The sequence below is a fragment of the Papio anubis genome, unplaced genomic scaffold, assembly GCF_008728515.1.
Source record: "Papio anubis isolate 15944 unplaced genomic scaffold, Panubis1.0 scaffold54, whole genome shotgun sequence".
Classification (NCBI taxonomy): Eukaryota; Metazoa; Chordata; class Mammalia; order Primates; family Cercopithecidae; genus Papio; species Papio anubis.
In genome coordinates this window covers 14,912-38,802 of record NW_022165612.1, presented here as the reverse complement: position 1 = coordinate 38,802, position 23,891 = coordinate 14,912, and the positions used below count along the sequence as shown (strand labels likewise).

The window sequence follows — 23,891 nt, the reverse complement described above, 5'->3', positions numbered from 1 at the left end:
CAGGAGAAAGTCTAGGAGCAAATTTTTGCATTTGCAATGAATATTAGATACAATACTAAAAACAACACAAATGAGCAAAAAATTTGGTAAGTTGCTCTTCATTAAAACTAAAAACTTCTGCTCTGAGAAAAACACTATTAGGAGAATGAAAAGACAAGCCAAAAACTGGAAGAATAAATTTTCAAAACATATACATTTTAAATAAAGGACTTTTATCCAAAATATAAGATTTTTAAAAAAATATAAAATGGGAAAAAGATATGAACAGACACCTCACTAAAGAAGATATACAGATGGCAAATAAGCATATGAGAAGATGCCCAAAATCATATGCCATCAGGGAATTGCAATTTTAAAACAATAAAAAAATGCCAGTACATATCTATCAGAATGGCTAAAATCCAAAACACTGATAATAAAGAACCTTGATGAGGATGTGAATCAACAGGGATTCTTTCATTGCTGATGGAAATGCAAAAGGTACAGCCACTTTAGAAGACAATCTGGCAGTGTCTTATGAAGCTAATATAGTCTTATCATACGATGCAACAATCACACTTGTATTTACTCAAATAAGTTAAAAATTTATATGGACAAAAAACCTGCACATGAATGTTTATAAGAACTTTATTCATAATTTTCAAAATTAGAAACAACCAAGATGCCCTTTAATAGGTGAATGGATAAACTATGGAACATCCATCAAGTGGAGTGTTATTCAGTGATAAAATAAATGCATTATCAAGCTATGGGAAGACATGGGGGAACATACATATTAAGGACAAAAAGCCAGTCTGAAAAAGCTATATACTGTATGACTGTATGATATTCTTGAAAAAGCAAAACTACAGAGATAGTAAAAAGATCATGATTGCCAAGGGGTCAGAGGAAGGGATGGAGGCATGAATAGGTAGAGCATAGAGCTTTTTTAAGGCAGTAAAATTACTAGGTATGATACTGTATGGGAGATACAGGACATTATGTATTTGTAGAAACCCACAGAACTCTACAACACAGAGTAAACACTAATGTAAATTATGGAGTTCATTTAATAATAATGTTTCAATATTGTTTCATCAGTTGTAATAAAACTATCACACTACTGCAAGAATTTAGTAACAGCAGAACCTGGGGGATGTAATATGAAGACTGTGCTTTCAGCAAAATTTTTATGTAAACCAAAAACTGCTCTAAAAAGAACGTCCATTTTTGTAAAAAGGCAAAGAGAACAGTCTGACCAATACAGTGTGTAACACAAAGAATAGAGAATAGTATTAGGTCAGACTATATTAAATTGTCAATATTTAACATTGTTGACCTTCAAAATTCATAATGTCGTATGATTAGTATAATTGAATTGTAGATGAGGTCAGAGAATGTGGATTGATTAGGGGCAAGAATGGAAGAAAAAGCATATTACTTATTTCAGGTAACAGCACTCAGTTTTCACATGCACTACTTATAAAATAGAAATCCACTAAATGTTCTCATGTCATGAACACAGTGTCCTGTCTGAAAATTATTAACGTTGGATTAAAGTTTTCTTCTCCTTTCATGATGTATGTCTTCCAAGATGCTCCTTTCCTTTTCTCTCTCTCTCTCTCATATTGGACTCAATTGTCTGTTGATCCTGGGCTCCTTTGATTTTTATCCCACACCCTTAGGAAACTAAAAGTTGATTAGAAACTCTCCGGGCATGGCTAGGGCTTCTCAGCCTAATCTTGGATGCTGTGGCTCAGCCATTTCATTAGCAAAAACCTCAGTGTTAACACCTTTCAGGTTTTTTTTGCTTCAGGTTTTTTTTTGTTTTTTTTTTTTTTGCTTTTTTTTTGCTTTCAGTTTGTTTTTACTTCTTGTTTTAATTAGGGCTGTTCACCTTCTCAGAGAAGAATTTGCCATTCTTCTCCTGGAGGTTAGAATCCTGGAATGCCAGCCTTCCAGAGGCAAATTGGGAGAAGGCTGGTATTCTCAAGTTGTAATGAGTATTCGTTCACTTATTCCCCAGTTTTTAAAACATGACTCTTCCCCTTTAAATTTTGACAATGTTAAACTTATTTGTTCACAAATAATACTTTTATTTCCTGGGTGATTTTAAAATCATGATTTAAAATCATTTTTTCATTAGCTAAGGATGCTGAAACCCCATTTGATAAAACATAGGGTAGTAAATTCATTGCACTTAGTGTTATGAATTAATATTTACTTTTTTTCTAAAGTTATTATTTTTAAGACTAATTTTCCAAACATAAATTTTCATTTTCTCTCAAACGACATACCTAACATTTTATTTTATTTATTTATTATTATTATTATTATTATGAGACACAGTCTTGCTCTGTTGCCCAGGCTGGAGTGCAGTAGCGCGATCTGGGCTCACTGCAAGCTCCGCCTCCCGAGTTCCCACCATTCTCCTGCCTCAGCCTCCAGAGTAGCTGGGACTACAGGCGCCGGCCACCACGCCTGGCTAATTTTATTTATTTATTTATTTTTTTATTTTTTTTTGTAGAGACGGGGTTTCACTGTGTTAGCCAGGATGGTTTCGATCTCCTGACCTCGTGATCCGCCCGCCTCGGCCTCCCAAAGTGCTGGGATTACAAGCGTGAGCCACCACGCCCGGCCCTAACATTTTAATAAGCTCTCTGATTTAAGTTCAGAACCAACAGAATAAGTAAAAGTGTATGGTTTTTTTTTGTTGTTGTTTTGTTTTGTTTTGTTTTTTGAGACAGAGTCTTACTCTGTCACCTAGGCTGGAGTGCAGTGGTGCACTCTCTGCTCACTGCAACCTCTGCCTCCTGGGTTCAAGTGATTCTCCTGTCTCAGCTTCCAGAGTAGCTGGGATTACAGGCATATGCCACCACGCCTAGATAATTTTTGTATTTTTAGTAGAGATGGGGTTTCACCACGTTGGTCAGGCTGGTCTCGAACGCCTGACCCCAAGTGATCCACCAGCCTTGGCTTCCCAAAGTGCTGGGATTACAGGCATGAGCCACCACGCCCAGCTCCATGCATTGAATCTTAAGATTCTAGGCCTTTTTATTCCACCTAACTGTGTGAAATGAGAGAGATTTGAAGATGAATTTACTTCTTAAAAAATTAGCAGGACAAAATTAGAACAAAAAAGGGAACTTTAGAATATATTATAATTTATATATACCACAAAAGGAAAAGAACCTGTATATGTCCTAAATTAATTTTTTGGAAGCACTTCCTTTACAGTGCTAGTTTAGTTTTCTGCATGCCATAGATGTTCAATAAAATAATAAATTTAGAGAGTATATTAAAGGATAAAATTAAGTATCCTTAAACTCCCAAATTTTATGACTTAAACGCAATCTTCACAAATGTATATAACCAAGAAGTTGCTCAATCTTGATATCTAGTACTTCTAAGTTTAACTTATAACATTTATTCAAACACTAGGATATAGTTTGAACAAATATTTATTTAAAACTCAAATAATGAAAATCTCTAGTAAATTTCTAAAAGTTAGTTTAGTTAGAAAATTAAGAAATCTGAAAATCTGCTTTTCTTATGTACTACTTCTACCAAGTTATTGAGTAGCTTATACATAGGTGGAATTATAAACATTCATTAAATATCTTAAATATAATAAAGTTCAATTAGGGCAAGTTCACATTAAAGAAAATAAATATATAAATACAAAAACATTAAATTCTCAAGAAAACAATTCAGAGTTTTTTTGAAAATGACAATGATGTCAAGGTTAATTAATTAATTTATTTATTTTTATTTTTGAGACAGAGTCTTGCTCTGTCGCCCAGGCTGGAGTGCAGTGGTAGCATCTCGGCTCACTGCAAGCTCCGCCTCCCGGATTCACGCCATTCTCCTGCGTCAGCCTCCGGAGTAGCTGGGACTACAGGCACCCGCCACCATGTCCAGCTAATTTTTTTGTATTTTTAGTAAAGATGGGGTTTCACCATGTTAGGCAGGATGGTCTCGATCTCCTGACCTTGTGATCCACGTGCCAAGGTTTTTAATAAGATCTTAGGTCTTACTTTTGTCCAATAGGTATCAGATTATGTCAAAAGTTCAGGTCACATATTTCTCTGATCTTTCAGCAGCCAAATGAAATTAGTGGATGTACAGAAATGAATATAGTAAGAATCTTATAGAATAATGAAGAAAATAAAGATTTACTGTTACAGGATAAATTCACAGCAAATTTATTCATTCACCAAATAATCATTAAGTATTTATTATACCAGATTTTCTGTGTAATAAATCAACCAATCTAAGGTCTTTCCTTCACTCTGGAAAGAGATCAGAAAGATATATACATAGCATTTTTAGAAATTAATTTAAAAATAAACGAAAACACTAATCTTTGCAACTAACCTATTTTCTGCTATAGAAATAAAATAATTTTAAACCCTATTTGTTACTTCAGTACTGAGCACTATACTTTCTCACAAAAAAGCCTAAATAACCTTTACGTACGTGCTATCCGAGATGGTTTTACTTGTCTAGTCAACTTTTGGTCACAAAAAAGAAAATAATACAAGACCGAGAGCAAAGCACTTAAGGTTTTAAAAGAAATGATGTAAAACTTTTTGTATTTATAAAAAGCTATTTATCCTTATCTTCCTTCTCATCAAGAAACTAATAAGCATAGTAAATATTTTGCTGTTTATTTTTTATAATAAACGCAATAAATATTTTGACTAAATATAAAACAGTATGTGTCACATGTAGATAAAAGTCATATTTAAAACTGTCATATATACAGGAAGTATCTTTCAGAGATTTACTTCTCTCTCTCACTCTCTCTTAATAGTTTATTTATAATTACAAGGGGACAATGGTGCAATAATTTATCAGGGTTGTGATACTTGCGATTTTGTATACGAAAGCAATTACTAATAACTTTCAAATAAGGAAGTCGATCGACATTTTATATGACTATTAAATGGTGCATTTGCTGGAAAAGTTTTTTCTTCTCTTTGGAAGAAAACAAATGTTAATGAAAATGTAATAACACAAGGCACAATAAAGAGATTGAATGATATCATAATTATAATTGTAGAAATGTTTAGAACCCAACTGTTCATAATAAACAAACTTTAAGAACCATATTTAGTTTTTAATCATTTAATACTGTTTAAGACACAAGTCTCTCAAAAGGAAGTCTTACTTGAAAATTCTTCAGTTTTCATAAAAACAAGTTAGAAAGATAATTAAGATTGACAATTTTTTTACCTTAAAATTTTATAAGCATAGAAATCTCTAAAACAATATATATCTTCTCTCTCCATAATTTTATGTTGCATAAAATCATACAAGGAATTTTCCATTTTTCTTTTGTATTTTAATTGGAAATAATTTTTCTAAACTCCTCACCAATATTTCAGAGTTTAGGGGACTGAAAACTGATTTTACACTTTAAGCATATTTAAATCAATAAAGCAGTTACTGAAGCAATATCACTTTATCTAGACCAGCACTTTTTAAATACAGCTTCCAATAATTAAAGATACAAAAATAGCACTTTACTTTTACAAGGTGAAAACTATCATCACCTTTTCTCTCAGTAAATTAGAGTAATTGATTTTTTTTTTTTTTTTACATTTTACTGACAACAGCTACTCAAAATGACTTATATATTTCAGACTCATCATAATTAAGTTCAGGCTATCATATCAGAGTCAATTATCAAGAAATTAATGTTTTCCAGGACACAAAATGGACTCTCTTACAAAACTGTAGGCCACTGATAACAGGAGGTAGCCAGAAGGAAGCCACTTTTAGTCCTCAGGGCAAAACCAGAAATCTATATGGGCAAGTCAGTACTAATATAGTACAACCAAGAGTAGGCAATAGGTCCTATGTATATAAACCAAGGACCATTCCTGATGTATAATGATTACACAAACTGACGGGGACAATCTGCTCCAAGGTCCAACACTCTTAACCAGTATTGAGAAAAGCAATCACCTAACATCTCTCTCCATAACATATCTGGCAACCAGCTCACTCTGGAGAAAGAGAGAGTTTAGGTGCTCAAGCTTGTTTAAGCAACCCTGGTTGAATACAGATGGTATTTGTTTAGGTCTGTGGCTGTTAATTTACATGATTCCATTAATATTTCTTCTTTCAACTTCCCCTAAAGCTAAGAAAGAAAGCTGCATTAAGAAAAGAAAGAAAGATAAAGGCAAATAGCAAAACTTGGGACTCTGAAAAACTGTGAGTAGAAGAACACATTATTTTGTTGCCACACCCACTGTTCTTCAAGAGTAGAATTGTTAACCATGCACTTAAACAGGTTGAATCAATCCTCTCAGAAACGACTAGGTCAATATCAGTGACAGAATCCATGAAGATGAAACATTATTGCACCCGAGTATCAATATCCTGTAAGAACGTAATTAGTGTGACTTTTGAAATGGTAGTTAGGAGGCAGGACTAACTTGCAGCTCCCACTTGGATGGACAGAGCAGCATGTGGAAACCTACATTATGAACTTTTTCTCTAAGAACTACCAAAGGAAGGTATCAGGAAAGCCAAGATAATCCACAGACCCTTTGAAGGAGATGGATTACCACTGTAGGCTCCATGGGACAGCTGAGGAACTGTCCCATGGGAGAGTAAGTCAGTTTGCTTTCTTAGCTGGGAGTCTTACAGCCTGGGGCAAGTTCTAAGCCCTGTTCACCAGCTGCCTGGAAATAAACTGTGCTGTTGTGGGGGCATGCTGAAAGTAATACCAGCCTTTTGGGGTACAGGCTGTGTGGGAGCTGGGTGAGGCCTGTGGCTCTCGACTTTCCCCAACTTCCTTGGTGATCTGTGTGATGTAGCAGAAGCAGCCATAATCCCCCTGGGAACATAACTCTATTGGACTGGGATCCACAACTCCACTTCTCACAGCAGAACCAGCAAGCCCCCCCCACCCCTGCCCAAGGAGAGTCTAAGCTCAGACACACCTAACCCTGCCCCCACCTGATGATCTTTCTCTGCCTGCCCTGGTAGCCCAAGAAAAAGGACTTAATCCCTTGAAAGTTCTATGTCCCCACCCACCACCTAACCCTAGGGCAAGCTTGAATCTTCCTATACAACCAAAGCTGATTTGCTCTTGAAAGCACCAACTCCTGGCTGGAGGCAAAATGATACAAAACCAGTGCACATAACAAGGTTTAAGGACCCTCCCAGAGGCCACTTCACTTCCTAGCTACCTTCACCAGGAGTAGGCGTTGCTATCCATGGCTGACAGATATGAAGATGAGTCATATCACAAGATTCTTTGCAGACATCCCCAGTACCAGGCCAGAGCCTGGTAGGTTGACTGTGTGACTAGACCCAGAAGAGAAATAACATGCTCTCAGAAAGCCCCATCCCTAGGGAAAGGAAAGAACACTGCATAAAGGGAGCACCCCATGGGACAAAAAGAAAATCTGAACAGCAGCCCTCAAGTCCCAGGTTTTCCCTCTGATACAGTCTACCAAAATAAGAAGGAACCAGAAAAACAATTCCAGTAATATGGCAAAACAAGGTTCTTCAACACCCCCAAAAGATTACACTAGCTCACCAGCAGTGGATCAAAACCAAGATGAAATTTCTGAATTGCCAGAAAAAGAATTAAGAAGGTTGACCATTAAGCTAATCAAGAAGGCATCAGAGAAAGGTGAAGCTCAGCTTAAAGAAATCAAAAACATGATACAGGATATTAAAACAAACAAACAAACAAAAAACAAAAAAACAAAAAAACAAAACCAAAAACAAAAAACCTCAAGTGAAATAGATAGCACAAATAAAAACCAATCACAACTTCTGGAAATGAAGGACACACATAGAGAATTGCAAAATGCACTGGAAAGTCTCAGCAATAGAATTGAACAAGGAAAAGAAAAAAATTCAGAAATTCAAAGACAAGGCTTTCAAATTAACCCAATCTGAAAAAGACAAAGAAAAAAGAATTTTAAAAAAAATGTACAAAGTCTCCAAGAAGTTTGGGATTATGTTAAACAACCAAACATAACAATAATTGGTATTCCTGAGGAAGAAGAGAAATCTAAAAGTTTAGAAAAGATAATTGAGGGAATAATCAAGGAATTCTTCCCCAGCCTTTATAGAGATCTAAACACTCAACTACAAGAATTAAAAGAACATCTAGGAAATTTATTGCAAAAAGATCATTGCCTAGGCACATAGTTCATCAGGTTATCTAAAGTCAGGGCAAAATAAAAAATTGTAAGAGCTGTGAGGCAAAAGCATCAGGTAACCTAAAAAGGAAAACCTATCATATTAACAGGAAATTTCTAAGCAGAAACCCTACAAGCAAGGAGGGATTGGTGTCCTATCTTTAGCCTCCTTAAAAAAAAAAACAATTATCAGCCAAGAATTTTGTATCCAGTGAAACTAAGCTTCATAAATGAAGGAAAGGTACAATCTTTTTCAGACACACAGATCCTGAGAGAATTTGCCACTACTAAGCCAGCACTACAAGAACTGATACAAGGAGCTCTAAACCTTGAAACAACTCCTTAAAATACACCAAAATAGAATTTCCTTAAAGCATAAATCTCACAGGAGCAATAAAACAATAACATAATGGAAAAAAAAAAAAAAAAAAAGGTATTCAGGCAACAAATAGCATGATGAATAGAATAGTACCTCACATGTCAATACTAACAATGAATGTAAATGGCCTAAATGCTCCACTTAAAAGATACAGAATGGCAGAATGAATAGGAATTCACCAACCAAGTATCTGCTATCTTCAGGAGACGCACCTGACACATAAGGACTCACATAAACTTAAGGTAAAGGGGTAGAAAAAGGTATTCCATGCAAATGGACACCAAAACAAGCAGGAGCAGCTATTCTTATATCAGACAAAACAAACCTTAAAGAAACACGGTTTAAAAAGACATACAGGGAAATTGTATAGTGATAAAAGGACTACTCTAAAAGGAAAATATCACAATCCTAAATATATATGCACTAACACTGGAGCTCCCAAATTTATAAAACAAATACTACTAGATCAAGAAATGAGATAGATGGCAACACAATAATATTGGGGGACTTCAGTACTCCACTGACAGCACTAGACAGGTCATCAAGACAGATGGACTTAAACTATACCATGCATCAAATGAACTTAACAGATATTTATACAACATTCTACCCCAAAATTACAGAATATACATTCTATTCATCAGCACATGGAACATTCTCCAAGACAGACTATATGATAGAACACAAAACAAGTATAAAAAAATCCAAGAAAATCAAATTATAGCAAGTACTCTCTCAGACAACAGTGGGATAAAATTGGAAATATATTCGAAAAGGAACCCTCAAAACCATGCAAATGCATGGAAATTAAATAATCTGCTCCTGAATGATCATTGAGTCAATAATGAAATCAAGATGGAAATTAAAAGACTCTGAACTGAATGATAATAGTGACAAAACCTATCAAAACATCTGGGATACAGCAAAAGTGGTGCTAAAAAGAAAGTTCATAGCATCAAACACCTATATCAAAAAGTCTAAAATAGCACAAACAGACAATCTAAGGTTACACCTCAAGGACCTAGAGAAGTAAGAACAAACAAAACCCAAAGCTAGCAGAAGAAACAAAAGAACAAAATTAGGGCAGAACTAAATGAAACTGAAACAAACAAACAAACAAACAGAAAAGATAAAACAAACAAAAAGCCAGCTCTTTGAAAAGATAAATATAATTGATAGTCCATTAGTCAGATTAATCAAGAAGAGAGAGGATCCAAATAAGCTCAATTAGAAATGAAATGGGAGATATTACAGTCAATACTATAGAAATACAAAAAAAGCATTCAAGGCTGCTATGAACAACTTTACACACATAAAGAGGAGAGGGATAAATTCCTGGAAATATAAGACCCTCCTAGATTAAAACAGAAAAAAATAGAAATGTTGAGCAGACCAGTAACAAGAGGCGAGATTAAAATGGTGCTTAAAAAGTTACGAACAAAAAAAGTCCAGAGGTAGACAGATTCACAGCTGAATTCTACGAGACATTCAAAGCAGAATTAGTGCCAATCTTATTGACACTACTCTAAAAGACAGAGAAAGAGGGAATCCTCCCTAAATCATTCCATGAAACCAGTGTCAACCTAATAGCAAAACCATGAAAGGACATAACAAAAAAAGAAAACCACAGACCAATGTTCCTGATGAACATAAATGCAAAAATCCTAAAAAAAAGAAAAAAAAAAAAAAAAAAAAAAAAACTAGCTAGCCAAACCCCAAAGCATATAAAAAAGATAATCCACCATGATCAAGTGGGTTTCATATCAGGGTTGTAGGAATGGTTTAATATCTGCAAGTCAATATGTGTGATACACCACATAAACAGAATTAAAAACAAAAATCAGATGATCATCTCAATAGATACAGAAAATCATTTGACAAAATCCAGCATTGCTTTGTGATTAAAACCCTCAGCAAAATCGGCATAGAAGGTTAAAACCCTCATAAAATCGGCAAAATCGGCAAAAAACATACCTTAAGGTAATAAAAGCCATTTATGACAAACCCACAGCCAACATTATACTGAATGAGGAAAAGTTGAAAGCATTCTTCCTGAGAACTGGAACAAGACAAGGATGCCCACTTTCCCCACTTCTATTCAACACAGTGCTGGAAGTCCTAGTCAGAGCTATTAGACAAGAGAAAGAAATGTATTTCTTCATTCAAATTGGTAAAGAGGAAGTCAAATTGTTGCCATTCACTGATGAGATGACAGTATACCTAGAAAACCCAAAAAGCTCCTAGAACTGAAAAATGAATTCAGCAAAGTTTCAGGGTACTACATTAATGTAAACAAATCAGTAGTCTGCTATACATCAACACTGATCAAGCTGAGAATCAAATCAAGAACACAACCCCTTTTAAAATATATGCCAAAAAAAAAAAAAAAAAAAAAAAAAAAACTACTTAGGAATATACCTAACCAAGAAAGTGAAAGATTTCTGCAAGGAAAACTATGAACACTGCTGAAAGTAATCAAAAACATCACAAATGGAAATACATTCCATGCCCATAGATACATAAAACCAACATTGTGAAAATGATCACACTGCCAAAGCAATCTACAAAGTCAGTACAGTTCCCATCAAACTGCATTGTGTGTGGAGACTCCATCATTCTTTATAAAACTAGAAAAAAAAAACCTAAATTTCATATGAAACCAAAAAAAGAGCCCACATAGCCAAAGCAAGATTAAGCAAAAAGAACAAATCTGGAGGCATTACATTACCCGACTTCAAACTATACTATAAGGCCACAGTCACCAAAACAGCATGTTATGGGCATAAAAATAGGCACACAGACAAATGAAACATAAATGAGAACCCAGAAATAAAGCCAAATACTTACAGTCAATTGATCTCTGACAAAGCAAACAAAAACATGAAGTGTGGAGAGGTCACCCTATTCAACAAATGGTCCTGTAATAAATTGGCAAGCCACACACAGAATAAAACTGAATCTTCATCTATTACCTTATAGAAAAATCAACTCGAGATGGATCAAAGTCTTGAATCTAAGTCATGAAACCACACAAATTCCAGAAGATAGCATTGGAAAAACCCTTTTAGACACTGGCTTAGGCCAAGACTTCATGACTAAGAACAGAAAAGCAAACACAATAAAAATAGAGATAAATAGGTGGGACTTAACTAAACTAAAAAGTTTCTACACAGCAAAAGAAATAATCAGCAGAGTAAACACACAACCCACAGAGTGGAAGAAAATATTCCCAATCTATACATCTGACAATGGACTAGTATTCAGAATCTACAAGGAACTTAAAACAGGTCAGCAAGACAAAAGAAAACTATCCCATCAAAAAGTGGGCAAAGGACAAGAGTAGAGAGTTCTCAAGAGAAGATATACAAACACGAATAGCCAACAAACATTAAAAAGTGCTCAATAGGCATTGTAATTTTGACTTCAAAAGGCCATTTCACTATTCCATCAGTCCAGCTGCTTCAGGATGATGGGGAACATGGTAAGACTAGTGAACTCCATGAGCATGAGCCCACTGCCACACTTCTTTAGCCATAAAGTGAGTGCCTTGGTCAGAGGCAATGCTGTGTGGAATACCATGACAGTGGATAAGGCATTCTGTAAGTCCACTGATGACAGTCTTGGCAGAAGCATTGCGTGCAGAATAGACAAACACATATCCTGAGTAAGTGTCTATTCCAGCGAGGACAAACCTCTGCCCTTTCAGAAGAGTTCCAATACAACCTGCCACCAGGTAGTTGGCTGATCACCCTGAGGAAAGGGGCTATATTGAGGGCTCAGTGTTAGACTCTGCTGCTGGCAAATTGGGCACTCAGCAGTGGCCAGAGCCAGGTCAGCCTTGGTGAGTGGAAGTCCATGTTCTTGAGCCCATGCATAACCTCCATCACTGCCACCATGGCCACTTTTTTCATGGGCCCATTGGGCAATAACTGAGGTGGCTGGGAAAAGAGACTGAGTGGTGTCCACAGAATGGGTCATACTATCTAATTGATTACTAAACTGCTCTTCTGTTGAGGTGACCCATTGGTGAGCACTCACATGGGATACAAATATCTTCACCTTTTTTGACCACTCAGAGAGGTCCATCCACATACCTCTTCCCCAGATTTCTTTTTTTTTTTTTTTTTTTTGAGACGGAGTCTCGCGCTGTCGCCCAGGCTGGAGTGCAGTGGCCGGATCTCAGCTCACTGCAAGCTCCGCCTCCCGGGTTTACGCCATTCTCCTGCCTCAGCCTCCCGAGTAGCTGGGACTACAGGCGCCCGCCACTTCGCCCGGCTATTTTTTGTATTTCTTAGTAGAGACGGGGTTTCACCGTGTTAGCCAGGATGGTCTCGATCTCCTGACCTCGTGATCCGCCCATCTCGGCCTCCCAAAGTGCTGGGATTACAGGCCCCAGATTTCTTTATCACCAATTTTCTTATGCTTCTTCCAAGTCCCTGACCATCCAGCCAAACCATTGGTTACAGTCCATGAATGAGTATATAATCGCACATCTGGCCATTTCTCCTTCCAGGCAAAGTGCATAACCAGGTGCACTGCTCAAAGTTCTGCCACTGAGAAGAGTTCTCTTCACTGCTGTCCTTCAAGGATGTCCTAGAAAGAGGCTGTAGTGCCACAGTTGTCCACTTTCGGGTGGTGCCTGCTTAAGATGCATCGGTGCAGGCCTGGGGAGAGGAGGCAGTGTGGCATCAGTGGAGACCATGGGCATTTGAGCACTTCTTCATGTAACTTACTTGTGCTTTCAGGACCTGCTCAAGCCTGATCACTTATATGCTACTTTCATTTGATGATGGAATGCTGTTGTGCATGACCCACTTTATGGACAGATGGGTCAGAAAGCACCCAGTTAATGATAGGCAGTTCAGGTTGTGTGGTGACTTGATGACCCATAGTCAAACGTTCAGTTTCCACCAAAGCCCAGTAAGAGGCCAAGAGCTGTCTCTCAAAAGGAAAGTAGGTATCTGCAGATGGCAGGGGCTTGCTTCAAAATCCCAGAGACCTCCTCTGTGATTCACCTATGGGGGACTGCCAAAGGCTCCAGTCACCATCCCTATCTGCTACTGATACCACAACCAATTGGATCTGCTGAGTCACAGGGCCCCAGAGGCAGAGCAGCTTGTACAGTAGCCTGGACCTGTCACGGAGCCTTCTCCTCTACTGGACTCCACTCTAAGATGGCAGCTTTCTGTGTCACTCGACAAATGGGCCAGAGCAACACACCAAAATGAGGAATGTGTTGTCTCCAAAATGCCAATAGGCCTGGTACGCATTGTGCCACTTTCTTGGTTGTAGAAGGGGTGAAATGCAGCAACTTATCCTTCACTTTAGAAGGAATATCTCAACAGATCCCACACCACTGGATCCCTAGAAATTTTACTGAGGGAGAAGGTCCCTGAATTTTAGTCAGATTTATTTCCCATTCTCTGGCATGCAAATGTCTCACCAATAAGTCCAGTGTGTTTCCTACTTCTTGCTCACTGGATCCAATCAGCATAATGACATCAGTGTAATAGACCAGTGTGATATCTTACGGAAGTGAAAAGTGATCAGGGTCTCTCCGAATAACATTATGACACAAAGTCAGAAGTTGATATACCCCTGAGGTAGGACTGTAAAAGTATAATTCTAGCCTTGCCAGCTGAAGGCAAATTGCTTCTGGTGGGCCTTATGGACAGGAATGGAGAAAAAGGCATCTCCTGAGTCAATGGCTGCATAGCAAGTACCAGGAGATGTGTTAATTTGCTCAAATCAATGAAACCACATTGGGTACGGCAGCTGAAATTGGAGTCACCACTTGGTTAAGCTTACAACAATCCACTGTCATTCTCCGAGATCCATATGTCTTCTGCACAGGCCAAATGGGACAGGTGAATGGGGATGTGACGGAACTCACCACCCCTGCATCTTTCATATCCTTGATAGTGGCACTAATCTCTGCAATCGCTCCAGGGATGTAATATTGTTTTTGATTTACTATTTTTCTAGGTAGAGGCAGCTCTTAATGCCTTCCATTTGACCTTTCCCACCATAGTAGCCTTCACCCTACCATTCAGGGAGCCAATGTGGGGGTCCTGCCAGCTGCTAAGTATGTCTATTCCAGTTATGCATTCTGGCACTGGGAAAATCTCCACAAGATGAGTCCAAGAACCCACTGGACCCACTGTAAGTCGGGCCTGAGCTAAAACCCCTTTAATTATCTGACCTCCATAAGCCTCTACTTTAACTGGAGGACCACGATGACATTTTGGGTCCCCTGGAATCAATGTCAGCTCAGAGCCAGTGTCTAGTAGTCTCCAAAATGTCTGATAATTTCCCTTTCCCCAATGCACACTTAACCAGAGGTCTCCATGGGGAAGGACAGAAAAAAAGATTAACAGCATAAATTGTCGGTAGTGTAGTGGGGTCCTCCCTCCAGGGGACCCGGCCTCCCCATCATTCAAGGGGTTCTGGGTCTGTAAACCTGCTCGAGTCTGGAAATTGATTGAGGGGCCATGATTCTGTTTTTATAATTCAAATTAGTCTTTTGTCCATTCGACCTAGAAGGTTTCTGCTTATATAAATTAAGTAGGAATGCAGTAGGCTTCCTGTCAATTTTACTTCTAGGAAAACCATGATTAGTTAGCCAATCCCATAGCTCTACATAAGTCAGACTATTGATGACTGCTGCTTTGTCTCTGCTGTCCGTTACAGTAGTTACGTCCACTTGCCTTTGACGGTTGAGTGCCACCACTTGGCCCTTGCCACCTTGGGATCCAATTATTCCCATTATATTTAAATTTTGTAGTTGAGTGACGGTGGTTCCCATTGTTAGCTATGACGTATAGAGAAGAGCAATTACAGAGCTCTTCAAAAATGCAGGTACTATCCTCACAAATCCGTTTCACAACACATTGTTCAAGGGATATCTTCTGGGCCCTCCCAGGTGGGATGAGAAGGTCTAGAGTGACTAATCTAGTCCACCTTTCCAATCTCTCTAAGCCTTTGGATCCCTTCCTCTACATCAAACCAAGGGATATCAGACATTTCCTGCTCGCTTACAGTGGGCCATCTTTTAATCCATATTTCAGCTAACCAAGCAAATAAGCTATTAGAACCTTTTTTAACTCCCTGAGCTGCAACATTAAATGCAGAGTCCCCACTTAGTGGGCCCAAATAAATAAATTCAGCCTGATCCAACTCTATGTTCCTTCCAACGTTATCCCACATCCTTAATATCCATTCCCATGCCTGTTCTCCAGATTTCTGTTAAGTTAAAAACCCAAGCAGGTTTTTCAAGTGTAACACACCGCCTCATGGGTCACACTCTCAACCGCACCTCTAGTGACCCGCTGGGACTTTAATCTAGTTATAGGTCTAGAAGCAAATGGAGGCATTAGGGGTAGCTCCTGAAGAGAATCAACATTATCTTGCCTGGCAACAGCCTCACCGGAGGCCACCACTGTTGCCTCAGGCAGTGCAGGGTTTATCTCCTGAGACAAAGGTGGAATGGCTGATGGCAGCATGGGTCAAAGGGGAGATATTGCCACTACTGGGGATGGTGAAGCCGTTTGTTCTGGCAAAAAAAGCTTCATCAGAATTTACAAGCTCAGTGTCCCCAGCTTCATCAGGGTCCTCCCACACATCCCGGTTCAAAGTTGTAGGGTTCCATTCTTTTCCAATCAATGCCCTCACTTTAACAGTAGACACCCGGTGAGGCTGTGCATGCACCTTTCATTGCACGTCAGCCACTTGCATGATAAGAGCTGTGTCTGTTTTTCCACAATTTCAAGTCTTTCTCTGTAGGAGGTAAGACTCTCACTCAGGGCAATCTTAGCAGATTTGAGACTGAGTATCTGATTCTGAAGCTGGGAGTTAGAATCCCTAGATTCATCATTGTCTTTCATCACTCTGTCCACTGAAGTTTGGAGCAACCAAACAGCCTCATTATGTTCCTTGATTCTCCACATATGGTCAAAAGTATTATGCATAGAGTCATAGACTCCTTGCTTCTCACAAGCAGTGAATCAGGAGTGTCAAATGCATTTATTTTGCATAACTCTCTAAACAGTTCATGCCAAGGACTATCAGTGTTCTCCATATTATTAGAAGTAGAGTCTTACCATTTTGGGATCTAATCATATTAAGTAACTAACTCTAGAAACCCCAAAACCAGCAAAAGAACTTGATCCTTAATACTCTACTCTTCTAGAACCACTTGTGTTACCAAAATCTGTATTAGTCAGGGTTCTCTAGAGGGACAGAACTAATAGGATATATATACTATATATAATACATACTATATATATACTATATATACACACTATATACTATTATATATATTTAGGATATATATAGTATATATATAGTAAATATAGTGTATATATACACTATGTATACTATACTATATATACTATAGTATATATACTATTATATATTTAGTACATATATTTTTATATATTTAGTATAAAGTATATATAGTATATATATTTAGTATACAGTATATATACTATAGAGGTATATATAGTATATATACTGTATATGTAGTATATACACACTATATTGGCTATATAGAGTATATATAGTGTATATATACTATTATGTATACTTAGTATATATAGTATACTAAGTATATATATAAGTATATATATATACACTAATATAGTGTATATATAGTATATATATAGTATATATATACTAAATACAGTGGAGGCTCACTGCAACCTCCACCTCCCAAGTTCAAGCAATTCTCGTGCCTTTGCCTCCTAAGCAGCTGGGACAACAGGTGTATGCCACCACACCTGGCTAATTTTTGTATCTTTAGTCGAGACAGGGTTTCGTCATGTCGACCAGGCTGGTCTAGAACTCCAGACCTCAGGTGATCTGCCCACCTCGGCCTCCCAAAGTTCTGGGATTACAGGCGTGAGCCACTGCGCCAAGCCCAGAAATTCTTAAAGTTCTGGGATTACAGGCATTAGCCACTGCACCCAGCCCAGAAACTCTTTATATAGTGTATATATAAATAATAGTATATATATAGTATATTAGTATAGTATATTTGTGTGTGTGTGTGTGTGTGTGTGTATATACACACATATACATAGGGGAATTTATTAAGTATTAACTCACATGATCACAAGGTCCCACAATAGGCTGTCTGCAAACTGAGGAGCAAGGAGAGCCAGTCTGAGTGTCAAAACTGAAGAACTTGGGGTCTAAAGTTTGAGGGTAGAAAGCAACCAGCATGAGAGAAAGATATAGGCTGTGAGGCTAGGCTGGTCTTATCCTTTCACATTTTTCTGCCTGCTTTATATTCTAGCTGTGCTGGCAGCTGATTAGATTATGCCCACCCAGATTAAGGGTGGGTCTGCCTTTCCAAGCCCACTGACTCAAATGTTAATCTCCTTTGGCAGCACCCCCACAGACACACCCAGGATCAATACTTTGAATAGTCTGTATCCTTCAATCCAGTTAAGTTGACACTCAGTATTAACCATCACACCATGAAAGAGTTTATGAACTCCATGTAAAGGATCCATAACATATAATCATCCAAATGATCTTTCTGGATGGAAAGTTATCCTTAAGATACAAAGAGCTTTCTCTATTCTGATACAAGAACTACTTACATAATATGTCTGGATTCCTCTCAACACAACCCAGAGAAGATCATACCTCTGACAGATATCCCAAGGCCTAATACCATAGGCTGAAAATAGATTTTCCCAGACAGAACATAATATGTCTCCTAAAATTTAATGACTTAGGAAGTTCAAAGGAATATCAAGAGTTCTGTCAGAAGAAATGAAGGAAGAGAATTAAAGCAAGGTTGTAGTCCATGGAGAGTCAAAGACCTTTTTAGAATGACAAATGACAGGTAGCTTTTAAACATTCACTTTGGGGTATTAAGTAATGTGCCATGACCTTTACAATTGAAGTGCAAAACCAATTTCTAAAACCGAAAGTTTAAATCACATTTTCAAATAATATAAAATACTGTCTCACAAACATTGAAACTATAGTATAAAACTGAGTTTGTGAAAGGAGAAGTTTAGGCTACATTCTAAAATATATTTCATAGCTACAATTGAAAATTTTCTACAAAGATAATATGAACAGTAGTAATAAACTTAGAAACTGTCATTCAATATTAAAAAGCATATATAATTTAAATCATGCTTTATCATTCCTTATAAGCAATCTATCAAGAAAAAATATGGAAAAAATATCTTAAAATATTTAAAAAAACACTGGGTATTGCTTGATTTGTATTAATATATAACATTATAATTCTGCTCAGGAATCTTTGGTGTCTATAGTTCAGAGGAGAAAAATTAAAACTGTGTATTTTTGATACGCTTTGTGATCTAATACTATCTACATATCTAATATCATTCTATTCATTTTATATTTTAGTAATACTAACAGTAAGCTTGACAAGGATATTCCATTCTCCAGTGCCTCTTTGACTTTGCATATACTGTTTCCTTTGCCTAGAATAAGCCCCATTGGCTTGTCTAAGTAAAAATATTCCCATTACTCTTTTATATTTCATATAAAATACTTTCTGAAGTCTTACTCCCTTTGTCTAACCTAGAAATTCTTTTTTTTTTTTTTTCTCTGAGCTGGAGTTTCACTCTGTCACCCAGGCTGGAGTGCAGTGGCGCTATCTCGGCTCACTGCAACCTCCACCTCCCAAGTTCAAGCGATTCTCGTGCCTCTGCCTCCTAAGCAACTGGGACAACAGGTGCACGCCACCACACCTGGCTAATTTTTCTATCTTTAATCGAGACAGGGTTTTGTCATGTTGACCAGGCTGGTGTAGAACTCCAGACCTCAGGTGGTCTGCCAACCTTGGCCTCCCAAAGTGCTGGGATTGCAGGCGTGAGCCACTGCACCAAACCCAGAAATTCTTTATCATATTGGTACCTTTCACCTGTTAACAAACAATAATTATTATATTATAATTAAAATGCTTATAGTTTCTCCTTAAAAGATTGCTATATATTTGAGAATGGAGATTTTTCATTTTTGGACTCAGAACCTATACCAGACTAGGATCATATTTATAAACTAGAAATAAATGAATATAGCCATGAAACAAAGGTAACAGTAACAATAACTATAACATATGGCCCCACTGTATATCAAGTACTGTAATAAATGCTTTCTTCAGTATATGTTTGCACTACATTTATAGTAGTTTTTATCCTTGTATCTGAGCTATCAAGTGATCAAAGTGCAATTTATACTATTTTCTCTTGATCCAATGAATCTACCTTTTCCTTATAACTGTAGCTTTGAATTTTTCTTTTTATTCGTAAATAGGGGAACTATTTTTCTAACATAATTTTATGCAAGTATATAATACATGAAGCATAGGAACTGTAGCCCTTCTAATAAAAGCAGATAACGGCAGACTAGACACATATACCCAGCACCCCCTTATCTCCTGCAAGTAGCTTGTAGGAACCAATATAGAGACTAATGCCCTAAAAAATTTGTTCCCATCTCTACTTACTGTCAATCTGTATGTTGAAATCCTAACCCCTAGTGTGATAGTATTAGAAAGCTGGTATTTGTAGATGATTAGGTCCTGAGGTAGAGCCTTCATGAATGGAATTAGGCCCTTATAAAAGAGAGCTCCTTTGCCCTTCTGCCATGTGAGAACACAGCAAGAAGACAGCTGTCTGTGAATCAGGAAGAAGGTTCTCACAAAACACTAAATTTTATCTAGGAGTTTCCAGTGTTCAGAGCTATGAGAAATAAAATTTTGTTGTTTATAAACCACTCAGTCTCTAGTAGTTTGTTAAAGCAGCCAAAACCAACTCAGACACAGAGAGAATGGTAGTCTGAAAACCCAACTCGGGGAAGGGTGAACATTTCCAAGAAGAATTATCCATTATATTAAATGCTGCTGCTAGGTTAAGTAAAATAAGGAGATTCAACACAGGATCTACTGCAGGATTGCACAAAAGATTTATGAAAGTCATTGATGAGCCATTTCTGTGGAGTAGTTGGGGAGAAAGCCTCATAAGTGTCAAATTGAAAGAGAATGAGAAAAAAGCAAATGGAAACAATGAACGCATGCTAGTACTTTGAGTAGCTTTTTAAAGAAAAAAAAATATAGAAACAAGGTTTTAATTGAAGGAAAAAATGAGGCTGAGAGATATTTTTAGATTGGACGAAATGCAAAATGGTTGTATGTTTCATGAATGATTTGGCAGAGAGGAAAAAATGAAGTAAAGGGAGAAATTGCTGGTACAACATCATTGAGCAGACGAAGCAAATGAGATCTAGCAGGTAATTAAAGGTATTAGGCTTAAGTAGGAACAATGATCAGGTATAAAACCATCTTTATAGGGCTATTTATAATAATAGAAAAATTAAAAACTTTTTAAAGATCTTTCTGCCATTTTACATTATTTTTCTGAGAATAAGCAATACAGAAAATACTTTTTTCTATTTTTAGTGAAAATATAATTAAATTGCATACATGTTAATGCATTTTCTCATTTCTGTAGTATAAAATTATTGTATTCTGTAATTTAAAAACAAAAAAACAATATCTACTAAAATTTAAAATTTAAATTTCTTTAAAATTACCCAGAATGAGGGTTTTAGACAAGTGGGTAATCTGCTAACAAAAGGATTTTTAAAATAAATTCCTTTATAATTTTTCATTTAATTTGAGTAAAATTTTCTTTTCATAAAAATATATCTTTGTTAATTTCTGTACTACTTGAATAGATGTGTAAATGAAATTAATTGCACTAAAGTTTGTTCTTTTGTGCCTTTTCTAAGTTTTCATATTCATGGGATATTTATCAGTCTAAAACGTGATGTGAAGTCTGAATTCAAACTTCTAAGTGCACAATTTTTGTCAAAAGAATTTCAAAGCAATAGAAAGTAAATGACTCAATTGAATTAATTAGTACTATCACACATATGCATCAATTTCTAGTTTATAAAATAACAGTCAAATAAATGTTTTGTTAAAATATAGTTGACTTTAATAAAAAGGTGTTAATCTATTGTAATAAACAATAAGAATCTCAATTTTTAAATTAGAACTGAAAATAAGTAATAAACTAAACCTAGAGTGTGATTCCAATTCTCGACATGTTCTGGATTTATACATGGTAATATTTTATCTCACTTATATTGTCTTACCCAATTCTGCTATTAAAAATTCACTCTGAAACTAATCTCTAATTAAGATTTTTCAAGCAATTATGTAACCTGCAAAAATTAAAAATTATACTCATAAAATGAATTGTGTTATTGAACTTCAATAAATTTCAGCAGAATTTTTGCTTTTTTAAGAGATATATTTAAATCTTTTCTAATATTTAAAGGATTTTATAATGTGAAATTCATTGAAGTTTCTTCTATTTAGCTTTTTAAAATATTCTCACATAGTCACTATCTAATTTAAATTTCTGAAAATCAATATATTTGAAGCAAATAAAAAGTCAATATATTTGACTTGATCATTGTATTTGAAGCCTTATCTAAATCTTAAAAAAATTTTTTGTTCAGGAGACTGATTCAACAAAAGAATGTGAATGAATCAATAAAATTTACTGTTATTTTAAAAGAATATATACATATTCTTTTCACTGATAACAAGTCAATGAGGAAAATTTTATGTCTAGATAAAAATTAGTGATTTATGAAAAGAAAATCCAGCTTTTCCATTTTGCTAATTTATTCAATAAACATTTACTAATATATTATTAGGTGCCAGATTCTATGGGTGAAACCTGAATAATATACAATTAAATAAATCATTGCCTTCTTGAAACTCATAATGTAATACTGAGAGTTCTCAGTTGAAATTATAAGTGAACTTTCATAGATTAATAAACCTTCTAAAATTGTATGCACATTTTTTGTTATGAGCATACACACATTTTCTCCCTAGCTTTTATTAGATCTTCAGAAAGATCAATGATGGTAATCCAATAAATATCAATAACTAGAAGGAGCAAAAGAGACAAACAGCTTAGCTAATAATTGAAATAAAATGGGCAAAATAAGATATATGCCAACAGCAACTCTGACCTTCCTCCACCCATCAAAAATGGGGAGAGAACTAATTCTATCTGGGAAACTCAAGAGATAATTTACAAAAAAAAAAAAAAAAGAAAATAGCAAGCAGACATTACAAATGTGGGTGTACAATTTAAGAAGCCTCCAGATTTTTGCAAATATAATTGTATGGGCCACCCGTACTGGATAGTTGGGGATCTTTGTGGACCTAAGACATTAAAAATGTATAACTATCTCAATGGCAGATCATACATTTAAGTAATTTTCAAGTATAACTGAATTGCAATTCTAAATCAATATCATGCATTTCTAGAATTATCTTTTTCTGTTAAAAAAAAAAGTAAAATGTTTATGGTAAACATGTTCTCAAGAGTCACCAACTTAAACTTACTAAAATCATGAGAGAGTGCCATATTAAAATGAAAGAACAAGTTAATAATAAAGAGACCTAGTAATTTATTAACCTATCAAGTTAAAAGTAATTTCTTTAAAGAAGGAAAATTATCAAAAAAGTATTTATTGAAAAAGGTTTTTAATTATCCAAGGAAATAATTTGGTGTTGAGAAGCCAAAAAAAATTACAGACTCAGTTCTCAACAGAAATGTTATCTTGAGGTTCAGTAAATATAGGATATAATAGTTTGAAATTTCAAGAATACCTTAATAAACAACACTATAAAACCCATAAATGTGTTCTCTGACATGGGAAATAATTTTGCATAATAAATGCCTATCATAAAGTATAAATATATGACATTAAACTCATAAAATATTAAGAAAGTAAAAGCAAGAATATCTTAAATACTAGAAAGATTAGTGGGAACATCCTTTACATAGAATGCATCACAAAATGAAAAAGGATACCATTAGATTGGCTGACATTTATTATTTGTGGATAACATTAAAATGAGTTTTTTTAAGGAGAGAAATTGCTCAACTAAAGATGTAATATGATTTAATATTATCAAACTATGAACAACTAAAATACCCAACTTATCAAGACCAATACCTTATCAATCAATACTTAATGACCTTCCCTTACTGTGCTCATCAATCTAAAGTAAACAAACGTCATAAATTTTGTCCAGTCCTCATCAGTTCCCCATTTACAAGACTTGCCTTAAGTCACCTAGCATAGATCCTAAAATCATATAAATACTCTCCCTTGACTTCCACCTTCGAAAATAGTACTAACACTCTTGAGAGATTCTCCCTTTCTGAAGTAAGTCTAATAAAATTAGCTTTGCTTAACCAGCAGGCATTAGTCATTGTCTTTTGGAGGAATCAACAGCCAACAGGATAACAATTCTTCAGTTACTCATTTTCATTTCT

General features: G+C 36.0%; 2 long non-coding RNA genes across 2 annotated transcripts in view; one reads left to right on the top strand and one right to left on the bottom strand.

Moving 5' to 3' along the window:
• The window catches only part of LOC116273314, a 40,485-nt gene that overhangs the window by 2,766 nt on the left and 13,828 nt on the right, over positions 1–23,891 (top strand). The window contains exon 2 of the long non-coding RNA XR_004181697.1: positions 6,128–6,201. This is a non-coding gene — a long non-coding RNA (uncharacterized LOC116273314). The remainder of the gene's footprint in view (positions 1–6,127; positions 6,202–23,891) is intronic.
• LOC116273313 overlaps positions 1–23,891 on the bottom strand; it is a 268,870-nt gene that overhangs the window by 243,668 nt on the left and 1,311 nt on the right. The window lies entirely within an intron of this gene.